Below are 12,100 nucleotides of genomic sequence, written 5' to 3' on the forward strand. Positions count from 1 at the left end.
TCAGCAATGGAGCCCGCCACACAATATAATAACGGTCTCTGGATAAGCAACGGAGCAGCCCATTTGGAGAAAAAGAAGAAAAGGACATTAAGGGGTGAGGCTTGCATGCATGCCCATGTTTCTCCACTTTTAGCCTTCACCTGAGCAAGCTGAATGCCTGCATAGGGCTTAAATAGGAAAAGGACTACAAACATAGCTCCCTCAGTCGGTCAGCTAATAAGGAATTGCCTTATTTTGTCCATACCCTTGCTTCCCTTCAGCAAAGCCTGATTGTGTATTGCTGGCAACAGCACAATCCTGATCCAGGTTCTATTTACTCTTTTCTTTCCAGGATAAAACTTACTTTGAACAGACACACACACACACACCTGTTGTACTAGTGAAACTGAGTAACAAGATGATTTACTGAATTCAGCAGCCATGGAGCTTTTGTTCTGAAGACATATAATTATATATAATAAAAGTTATAAACGTAAACTATAGTTTAAAGAAATAAGGAAAACCACAAGATAAATAGTGTAACAGAAGCCAGCCATTTTGTGGCTGTTTTGTGTATTAGTGTCTCAAAAATACTGTTCATGTTTACCATGGCATGCAATAACTCGGCTCCTTCTAATGCTTATTTACTACAGTCACTCTTACTGAAGATCTACTGAGTTCTATCGGATTAGACTAGGATAGCATATGATTGTTAGGGATGCGGAAGAATTACGCAAATGGGAAGTTTGGAAGTGGATTTCTCCAGTTTAGAAATTCCCTGAGCTATTACGAACAAAGCTCAATCCGCCCCCCTTCAAATTTCAGCTCAGCTCATAATGACTCAGTATTAGCCCTCTTACCACCAATTTTCTCCCGAAATTTACATTCTCGGAGTTCACTATTACAACACAGAATGCTATGGACATCCTCAATGGACATGCTCAGAATCAAGAACTTAGGAAGTATCTTCAGTCTTTTTGCAAAGCACTCTATGGGTCTACAATTCCACAGAAGGAGCAGATGCTAACAAAAACTTCACATGCATAAAGGACAACATCTCTGTACCATCCTTCAACACCAAACATTAGACTTTCATTGAAGATTGTTTCCATTTTCCATAAAAGTACATAGATATAGATTGTCCATTTCTTTTCAAGGATGTGATTTTCATGATCAAGTTGAGTCTCCTCAGTGAAGCAGGATCTACACTACCTGCCTTAAAACAGTTTATAATGGTATTGACAACTGTTGGAGTCCAGGACACACTCCATATACAGTTTTCATATGGTTTTCAAAGTGTTGTATCCTGCTTGGTGTAGATCTGGCCTAAGACTATATAAAGGAACAAAAGAACATAAACCTCATGAAAACCAAAATGATATGTGGTCATCAAATGTGGGTCTTCTACTTTTTAGGTGTCAGTTAAAATTCTGCTCAGTGATCAGTACCCAAACAGACATTATTTTCCTCTAACTCAATCTCCCTAACTATAGATGTCAAAAGTCTGCTATATTTTAAAAGACTAACAGTACAAACCTATGCATGTCTACTCAGAAGTACGCCCCACTGATTTCAGTGGGGCGTATTCCCAGGTAAGTGTGTATAGGATCAAAACCTAAGAAGCTATGGGGACTTCCTCCATTTAAGAGGACAAGGGTCAACATAGTCAGCAAGAATGTGAGGCCAAATAAGACGTGAGCACAAAGAGGAAAAGGAGAGGCAAGAAGATCTAGAAAGAAAGAAATATTTGGAAGAGACATTGGAATTTTCCACTGCAAATTATCATCACAAACCGGCTGTCTGGGAACTTCTCCAACCTGGTGTTGGGTTCCCTTTGATAACATGGTGTTTCTAAGCAACATTTCTCGCAGCCCATGCATACGAATGGTCAGCCACCATTCTGTGACTTCAAATAAGTAACATTTCTTTTGCTAGATGCAAATCCAAATTATTGTTGCTGTTTTTCTAAAATAACTACAGAAGGTTTTTAAAGATAGAGTCAGTGGGGAAAGGAAGAAAAATCTTTAATAAGCCATATGAAATATTCTTAACAGAATACAGCAGAGATATCAACATTTTCCCAATAATGTATTAATGAATCTAGACTCTTTGTTGCAAAGTCAAACAGATGGGCATTCAAATAACATGTGTTAACATTGTTAGATTGCAGTATCTGTGCCTGTGTTCTCAATGTGTAATAATCAGCCTTAAACAGCTCCCCAAAATGTCACCAGTGGCAATTTACCAGTTTGTTTACTTGCTTTGAAACCATTTGTGCTCAGGTTCCCAGTGAAATATTCTCAGCCTAGAAAGATCTTTGCCGCTACCATTGCTTGTACATTTCACTTTCATTCCCATCAAATTCTAACAAAAAGAATAAAGGCAAATCTGGACATTTGGAAAATCTGTTTGTTTGGTTTTAAGATACCCTTAGAAGAAGCAGGTAGCAATAGGTTGGTAAGACTGTTTCTTCAACCTGTAGAAGAATTTGGAAGATCTCCCTGTTACTGCAATATGAGGTTTGTTAATTATATGCAGGCATTCACCTGACCAAATAGTTAATAGCCAGCAGCAGTACCGTTTCTTGGAAGGAAAAGTGTTTCTCTTTTTAGCAATTGAAATGAGGCCTTAATATTAATCACAGGACAGAATTTGAGAAATAGCACAAAGATATGTCTGCAATGCCTTGTCTGCAAAATGTTCAGAGGCACTGAAAAAAGTGTATGAGTCCTGACACCAGAGGTGCAACAGGCAAGATTCCTGACGCTGATGATAGAAAAGAACCAGTCTCATTCTTGGACAAAAAGGATATTTCAAGAGAGATATCACCCTGCTGGAATAGTTTACATCTTGACAAGAGCCTCAAGAAATCAGCACAGTCACTCTCCTGACCTCGAAGGCCAGGTTTGCATTAGATAAGTTGGACAGGCAAAGCCTCTAGATGCTTCACAATCTGACATTTTGAGGAAAATACTTCAGACATCCATAAAACGTTTCCTTATCATGCGAGTTTTCTTCTCCTTGACATAGTCCTGGAACATCTATGTCTCACCTGTGGTATGTACAAATGAGACAGCTATCCTGTGAGCCATTCAAAGCAATGAATAGGAAATACAACCAATTTCTCCCCCCCCCAAAAAAAAGCCACCTGCTCCTGATATTTTGTAAGAAACCATTTCATATCCTCCTAGAATAGGCACAGTAAAGGGGTAAACAGCAAGTCATCAAGTGATTATCTTATACTTCTATACACCGGCATGGAATAAAGTGCCACTGAAATCAATGAAAGCTTCCAAACATAGTTTTGGTTTATTGATTTATCTAGCACCTTCATACAGAGTACATGAAGACAAGTCTCTGCCCCAAGGAGCTCCCAATCTAAAATTCAACACAAGGGAAACAAGAGAAGAAAGAGAAGGGAAACAAAGGCAGGGATGAACAGGGGAAGAACATGCAATTAGAGTTCCATAACATGAGTGTTTTATTGCACGCTCATTGCTGGACACTCACAGATTTTCGTGGGTCCCTCTCACGATGTTGTCTGCCTCCCACATGCCTCCCGCCCCTTCTAGCCTTCTTCGCGCCACAAAAAAACCCCACTCCAGTAAGTCCAATTTATTTTAAAGTTGCCGCTATCTCCTGCTGTGTACAGGAGAAGCAGCAGGATCAAAATGGCCCACTGAATGGGTGATGTTCATGTTGTTTACTTCCTATTTCAAAAGAGGAAGTAATGAGGGACAAACGTGCAGGCAGAGAAGCGACGGTAAGCAAACACTATTTTCCCCTGTGTGATGACACTCTTAAAGTACATATGCAGTATATATGAAATGTATGCACTCTCATTGTTATTGATTCATTTATTTAAAATATGTATATACTGCCTTTCAAAGCAAAAGCCCTGTCTAGGGGGTTTATGAACAAAAACCAGAAAATAATGCAAATATAAAATCATAGTGACTATCAAAACTGCATCATTATTCAATTAAAAGTTCTTTTAAAAGCAGCCTGAGAGAGAGAGAGCTAAGTGCACCTCCTTTGGAAGGGCATTCCATAAGGGTGAAGCCACCACAGAAAAGGCCCTGTCTCTTGTGCCTGCCTATCTGATGGCTATTAGTGGCAGGCCCTTAAGCAGGGCTTCTGTGGCCATTGCCATTTCTCTTTCATTAACTGGATGATTGACTCCTGGGCTTAGAGTTTGCAAATTTTAATGAATGTGGATATTCATTAAAATGAATATCCACAAGGAGGGCTGCTTCTGAGTCCTCCTATCCCTTCATATTAAACAGGCCCAGAAAAAATACTTTCAAAAGCCCAACAAGCAGAATAAAAAATACTGTCAACATGAATCTATTTAAACCATAATCATTCATCATTGCTGGAATCGTGTTCAGTTACTCTATGTCATTCTAGAGACCTCATGACTGCATCATGGTCCCTCTGGAGTATTGAGGGTGAGATTAAGCCCCTTCTTTAGCTCTCAAAACACTACAGAGAATACAGTAATTCTAAAAATAAGTCCAACCATCAGCAGGAGCATTTTCTTGTGGCTAAAACTGCTGGATATCTTAATTTAGTTCAGGAGCTGTCCTCTGAATTGTCTGGAATAGGTGTAAAATGAGGGGGGGGGAAATCTACGCAAGTTATATCTGGGAGTGGGGGATGAAAACAGAAGAGCATGATGATGTTGTTAGCAATGTAGTAGTACTAGTTATAGTAGTAGCACTAGTTAAAAGGTACAAGGGGGCAGGGTTGTCAAGAAACCTTGCTCCCCCCACTACCAAAAATTCACCCAAAAAGTTCAAAGAACTTTTTTCAGTTTAGCATCGATTGAATGCAACTGTGCCCACAGTCTTATGTCTAAAGCACACACATGATCACATATTATGGTAATTCATTATTATGATGTGTTTTTCCCCCTATATATCCACTGAAAAATAAATGCTGCAATTGAATTTCATTTGTCTCCTTCTTGCTCATCTCTGCTGAACACTCCATATATTTGGACTTGTTGACCCAGCCTATTCTGCCTATTCTTCTATGAAAGATATTTGGGTTCTTCTTGGCCCTCTGGGCTGCGTTAAGCACATCACAATACCATTTATCTAGTCTTCGGTAGTAACTTTCCAAGCTGACATAGGAGTCAAAACTAGATGCTACTAAGCAGTTATCACTTAAAACAGTCAGTCCCAGCAAAGATGTAGCAAAACATGTGACATGGCCTTGTACCTATGAGGTAGATTTATTAGGAAATGGTTTGAGAATATCAGATGTCTCTGCAAGCTCATCTCTGTAAGACGTTCCCAGGGGATCTAGCTTGCTTACTCCTTGTTGCAGCCTTGAAGCTGCTGGTTCTCTGGGAATTTCAGAGTGTTTGGAAAGTAGGGGGCCACTCTTGGAAGCTGTCACTCAGATTGTAGCATCATTGTAGTAGGTGGTGCCGTCCCACCCTCTTGGCACACGGGCATGGCTTACAGGTCAGAGGACCGGTCTGTCAAGTGGCTTTGAATAGGCCTTAAATGCTGGTACAAAGCTGGAAAAGCTTTGCAAGGTTTCACCTCTCCATGCAACGCTTGATCTCCCTCCTGCTTTGGATTCCATCTCCGATTGGGACTTTGAAAGCACTCTGCACATGGACGCTTTGCTATTTGGACTTTGGATATCTAAGAATTGTGCCATGAAAAGTATTGTGAGGCTTTTCATAGACTTGGACTTGCATTTGCTGTAGATTGTGTGTTTGTAGCCAGACTCAGGTGGCGAGGAGTTGCCAGTCCTTAGCAGAAGGATGGGATTCCTGTGCCTGAGATTTTACCTTCCCTGAGGTTATGGTAACCAGGGTCAACTCAGTTGTGGTAAGCTGAGATTGACAAGTGTGTGACCGATCTCCTCTGTCTGGCTCTGGTGGCTCAGAGCAACCCTTCCCTGGGATTTTGTTTTAGGTGATTGGCCATGACCCTTGAGGTGCCAGCATATGTGGCATCTGGAGAAGTTCAAATTGGATGGTGGCATACCCTAAACTCCCTTGCCCCCTGAGTGTTTCTCTTAAGGATCGTATCAGAAAGGGGCCTAAAGCTTTCTAACCATGGTTCAGCTTTAAGTGTGTTTTGGAGACTGTGTAACCATTAAGCCTGTCTACTATGTGATTTCCTCAATAAAAGAAGTCTCACTGATCTGTGTGTCTCGTGTCAGCTTACTAGCATGTGTGAATGCCAGAGGGAACAGGCATGAACACAACACTGGCTTCCCTTGGCAGGGAGTTCCACAGCCTGGGAGCAGCCACCAAGAACAAGAAGGCCCTCTTGTGCAGCCACCAAACACACCTCTGAAACATGCAGTACTGAAAGAAGGGCCTCCCCTGAAAATCTTAAGACCCAGGCAGGCTCATAGGGAGAAGGTGGTCTTTTGGATAGCCTGGTCCCAAGCTGTATAGAGCTTCAAAAGTCTTATCCAGTGCAGAAAAGGGCAACTAAAATGAAGTATCTCCCCTATAAGGGAAGGTTACAACAGCTGGGGTTGTTTAGCTTGGGGAAAAAAGAGGCTAAGGGGAGACCTGATAGAGGTGTACAAAATTATGCATGGTGTGGAGAATGTGGATAGGGAGGTATTTCTCTCCCTCTCCCATAATACTAGAACCCAGAGTCACCTATGAAGCTGATTTGTGGAAGATTCAGGACAGATAAAAGGAAGTACTTCTTCACACAGCACATAGTTGAACTATGGAATTCGCTACCACAAGATACAATAATGGCCACCAATCTGGATAGCTTTAAAAGGGGGTTGGATAAATTCCTGAAGGAGAAGGCTATCAACGGCTACTAGTCCTGATCGGAGGCAGAAAGCCAATATGCACCAGTTGCTCGGGAACATGAGTAGGAGGGTGCTATTGCACCCATGTCCTGTTTGTGGGTTCCTGGTTGACAGCTGGTTGGCCACTGTGAGAACAGAGTGCTGAACTAGATGGACCCTTGGCTCATCTAACATGGCTCTTCTTACATTCTTATGTTCACTTCAAATTGTGTCCAGAAACAGACTGGAAGTCAATGACACTGTTGTAACAAGGAAGTCAAGTGATCTTTGTAACCAGCCCTGGTCAACAGTCTAGCCACAGCATTTTGGACCAGCTGAAGTTTCCAGTTTTCAACGACAGCTCCACAGAGAGTGCCTTAGAGGTATGCAAATATAACTCAGGTATGGAAATGCACACCTGGCCACTGCTGCAACCTGAGCATATTTGTGCAGGGCCAAGTTATGCTGGTATATTGTACCTTCCACAAGTTGTACGTCCACATGGAGAGGAGCTCACGTGAGCTTCCCAACTCTTGGCCTACTTCACTGGCTGCTCCTTGCAAGTTGGGGGAAACTTTCCTCATGGTAGCATCACAGCATATGGTTTTCCCAAACACAGAAGAGGAGCAAATGTACGACTGCTATTTTCATGTGTCTGCAATAGCATCTATTTGTGGCCTCAGAGTAAAGTAATTCAGATCCATGTGTACAAGTGTCAGGAGACAGTGCATTTGAGCCTCCCTCACTCTGCTTGTGTCAAGTATAAACACTGAGATAGAAGGATGGGGGAGAAATTCATTTGGTTCACATTTTAATAGCAACCGTTTAAATTCACAATTGACACTTGCCAAAGTAATATGCAAACCAGAATGCAATTATCCTTCAGTTTTCGCACATCTCTATCTTCTGCAATGCGGTTCTCCAATCACAAAAACGCGCACTTTAGGGAAAATAACATATTAAAAAGGCATATATTAGGGGAAATAGTTTGCAAAGAAAAAAATAAGTGTATATTAGGGTGAAGTGCATATAAACTGTGTGCACATGTTAGTGTGCACAAAAAATAAAATTACCATGAAAATGCATACAACTCTGTAAACAGACATTTAAAAAAAAAACACCTGCAAATCAATGTGGAAACAGGATGGAAGAAATGTGATGCTTGAAAAAATGTGAATGTTATAGAAAGCGAAACAGATTCATCCATTCCTTGTGAGATAATTCAGGAAAGAGATCTCTTTGCTGCAGCCGGGGCAGATTTGACACTTCTGATAGGAATGCATTAAACACAACACTGATTCACGCTTCACATTTCAAAATGCCCTAGCGATTGATGTGTGATTCAACCATATAGACAGCCAGACATTACCTGTGTTGTCAAAATTCCAATTTGTTTATAGACAGTTGCTGGGAATCAGGAGGCCCACGTGCCTTAACATTTGTAAATTGGTACTAAAGCTGCACTATTAACACATTCATTCCACCAGAAATAGAAATGACCAGCTGGTAAGGCTGCAGCTGGGCCTAACTACCATTCCATGGATAAGTCAAACAGCAGAGACTCCTTTAACATCACAATTAGATAGAAATAAACCAACCACTTGTTTGTTCCACACACTTGATCCTATCATCTTGATCTTGTTCCAGGTTTGCTTTTCCAAAGTGTAATTACTTTCAATAGTCAGCACATTAAAAAAAAAAAAAAACATTCTTCCTTAGCTGTAAGTTAGTTTAGTCTTGCAAGCACTGCCACTTCAGCTGAGCCCGTAACAGTGCTAAATTAATGCTGCAAAAGCCCTACTGCAAAGATTTCGGTCAGATTGATTTTATACTTCGGTTATTCAATTGAACACACAAAGCAAACATTCATTGATTACAGTAAGCCCAGATAACTGGAGTTCTTTATTCAATGATACATATTAAGCACACACTGATTAATGGAGGCGACTTTGCCGACGGCCCAAGGAGTATTCCAGCTTCTTCCACAGTCTTCCATCCAAATGTGATGGCAACAGAAACTTAGAGCTGCTCTACATTTTTTTAAAAAACATGCTGGGCTTTCTACTTCCGCTTTTGTTCTGGGATTGCAATTGGCTCAATTACACGGGTGCCCATGTGGTTTGGACTGATTACTTGCTATCTCTGCATCCCCCATTAAACTCAATAAAACAGCGCCTTCTAGTGCCAGAATGATAGCACGATGCCAACTTTACACGCAGCAATTTTGCATATATATGTGTGTGTATATATATATATATATATATATATATATATATATATATATATATTATAGCTGTTTATCTCTGTGTTTTCTGATAACAGGATGTGGGGGAGGGGAGGATAATGCAGAAGATATGCTGGCTGTTGATGATGTCATGTAACCGACCCGCAAACTTCCATGAGTGGCCAGTCACTAGCATGGTATAAATCACTCATTTGGGAAAGCCTTTAGACTTATGACCCTCCCCCCCATACACACACAGGAATTCTTTTTCTCAGTAGAATCTATGTGTGGGTTTAGAGTGATGATGAGCACACACACACACCCTGCAACTCCACCTTCATTCTCAATTTCCTCCATATGTAAAGAAATAACTTCTACAGTTATTTGTACAGGAGGCTTTTGTATCCTTGCAGGTTCCCCATGTGATGTGATATGGTTTTCTAGGGCTCTCCACTGGGCAGAGAATGTACATGCCCAGATACAAAAGACTCTCTGCTACAAAAGTTATTCATTTACACATGGAGGATGATGAGAATGGGCATGCAGGGAGATGGGCAGCAGAGCTAGCGTGCTCAACCTCCCTCTTTCTCCTGAAATGTAGGGCATGGCTAGACCAGGGGGTGGAGGGGGATGATCTCGCAATATGATGATCGTGAGATCCTCCCCCTCAGTCTACACATGACGCGCAATGTCTCGGGAGGAAGAGGACATCGCATCCACCATTTTGTTTTTGTTTTTTTAATCGGAAATGAGCGCAGGAGCGCTCCAGCACAAAAGGTAGGTTTAAAAAAGACACCTCCCACTCCCCCCCACCCCACCCCTGATGGGCACGGATCTCCTGAGGAGCTCTGTGCCCCATGCCCAGTTCCGGCTCCTCGCAGTTACTTGCAAGGAGCCAGAATGAAAATGGGACACCTGGCCACACTTCCCGCAGTCTCAGAACAATTCTGAGACTGTCGAAAAATCCAGGATTAAAGTGTAGGGCCATATCCTGGGGCAAGGGAGGGATCATCCCTCCCTGCCCCCGGGATCCCCTGTGCATCACGTGGATGCACATGGATGATTCCGGGGCGATCCCCGAGATATCACCCCATCTAGCCATGCCCGTAGATTCTGCTTGGAAGTAAAATGTCTGAGTAGCACTAGTATACCTCTAAGAAGCCACTAACTTCTCCCCCTCCGAACCTTCTGCTGCTAATTCTTCTGCTGCTACTGCCTCTGCTGCTGCTTGTCCTTTTCTTATTCTGCAAAAGCTGCACTGAACAGCCATGAAGTATGCGCTTTCTAAATGGAGCTGGAAATTATCTCGCTGGAAACAACACTACATGATCACACAGTGTCATTTCCAGAGACATAATTTCCAGCCCCACTTAAAAGCTTGCTATGGCTTTCACCTTTCAAGAAGTTAAAAAAGATGACAAAGAGATGGGGGAACCTCAGACCATGTATAGACCGGTAAGCTTATCATTTCGCCTCAAATGTCCCCCCACCCATCTTTGGGGTGGGTTTACCCTACAAACACACACTCCCTCCTGAAACTGCCAGATATTCTGCTGGATCATCCCCACTTTTAAGAGTAGTTGTGGTGGTTACTTTTAAAAACTTTATACAAATCCAAGGAAATACATAATCCTGTAAATTATGTTGTTGTTGTTGTTGTTGTTGTTGTTAATGATGATGATGATTAACAAAAACAATAAAAACAACATCTTGGGGCCAAGTTGAAGGATCATCCCCTCCCATATATATCTGCACAGACCCTAAGATGACCTTCAGCGGTCCTTCTCTGGGAGCCTCCACCAACGGAAGTGAGGTGGGTGGCAACTAAGAAGAGGGCCTTTTCTTTGGTGGCACCCTGGTTGTGAAATGAGCTTCCCAGAAATGCTCATCTTGTGCCAACATCGTGCTCTTTTTGGCACCTAGTGAAGACATTCTTATTTTCCGAAGCATTTTCGTTTTTCATTTCTGTTGTTTTAAATCTGTCACTTTATTTTAAATCTTTGCACTGCTGCTAGGTTTTACCATTTTTTTTCAAAATTTTATTTTATACTGTAGTTTTAAACTTTAAAACTTTTATATTGTATTTTATCGTGTTGTGTTTTATGGTTATGATTGTTGTGAACCGCCCAGAGAGCTTTGGCTATTGGACAGTATGGAAACGTAATAAACGAATAAATAATAGGCAGGATCCCAAGGTTGCAGAAGTGGAAGGCCACTTGTACAATTGATCATTCTCTTTCTCCTTGCAGTCCCCTGTGTCCTCTGAAAAGCCACTCTGGAGAGTCTGGGAGCCCTGGGCCAGATCTACACCAAGCAGGATATAACACTTTGAATACGTTTTGAAAATGGTATATGCAATGTGTCCTGGGCCTGAACAGTTGTCAAAACCATTATAAACCATTATAAAGTAATAGTGTAGATCCTACCCTGGACAATGTGAACAGTCGGTAACAAAGTTCTGCAATGGGAGGGAAGAAACATCCAGAACTGGCTGGAGGAACCTTGCTCGCTGGTTACCTCTTCCACCTCTTCCACTTTTGTGCCTGCTCACACAATGCACTTTGGATGAGCAAAGTGCTATCCGTTGTTTTCCCTGCCCCAAATTATTTGTCATCCAATTAACCCTGTTGAGCAAGTTGCTGTTCCAGAGAGAAATACTAAGGCTTTAGCTAGACCTAAGGTTTATCCCGGGATTGTCCCGGGGTCATCCCTGTTCATATAAATGACACACAGGAGATCCCAGGAGCAGGCAGGGACGACCCCGGGATAAACCTTAGGTCTAGCTAAGGCCTAAGAGACAATGACTCGGCCCAAAGCCAGAGCTGTGATGGAAACAGATCTCAGAGTTGTCCACCCCACATCTCACTATCTACTCCTGAAAGCGCACTGCCTCTCTCTGGCCATAGCCCTAACAATATCATCATACATAGAAAGTCCACAGGATGGGGGAGGGAATTCTTTCAAAGATTTCCCTGCGTGGATATGAATAAGGAATCCAAGGGGTTAAATCCACCAGCTTCTTTGACCCTCCAGCAATGCATACCAAAGTGGGTAAACCTCAGTATTAACCCCACACGACTGTAAAGTATGCTGACCTCAAACCTGGGACACTGG

Source organism: Elgaria multicarinata, chromosome 4, assembly GCF_023053635.1.
Source record: "Elgaria multicarinata webbii isolate HBS135686 ecotype San Diego chromosome 4, rElgMul1.1.pri, whole genome shotgun sequence".
Lineage (NCBI taxonomy): Eukaryota > Metazoa > Chordata > Lepidosauria > Squamata > Anguidae > Elgaria > Elgaria multicarinata.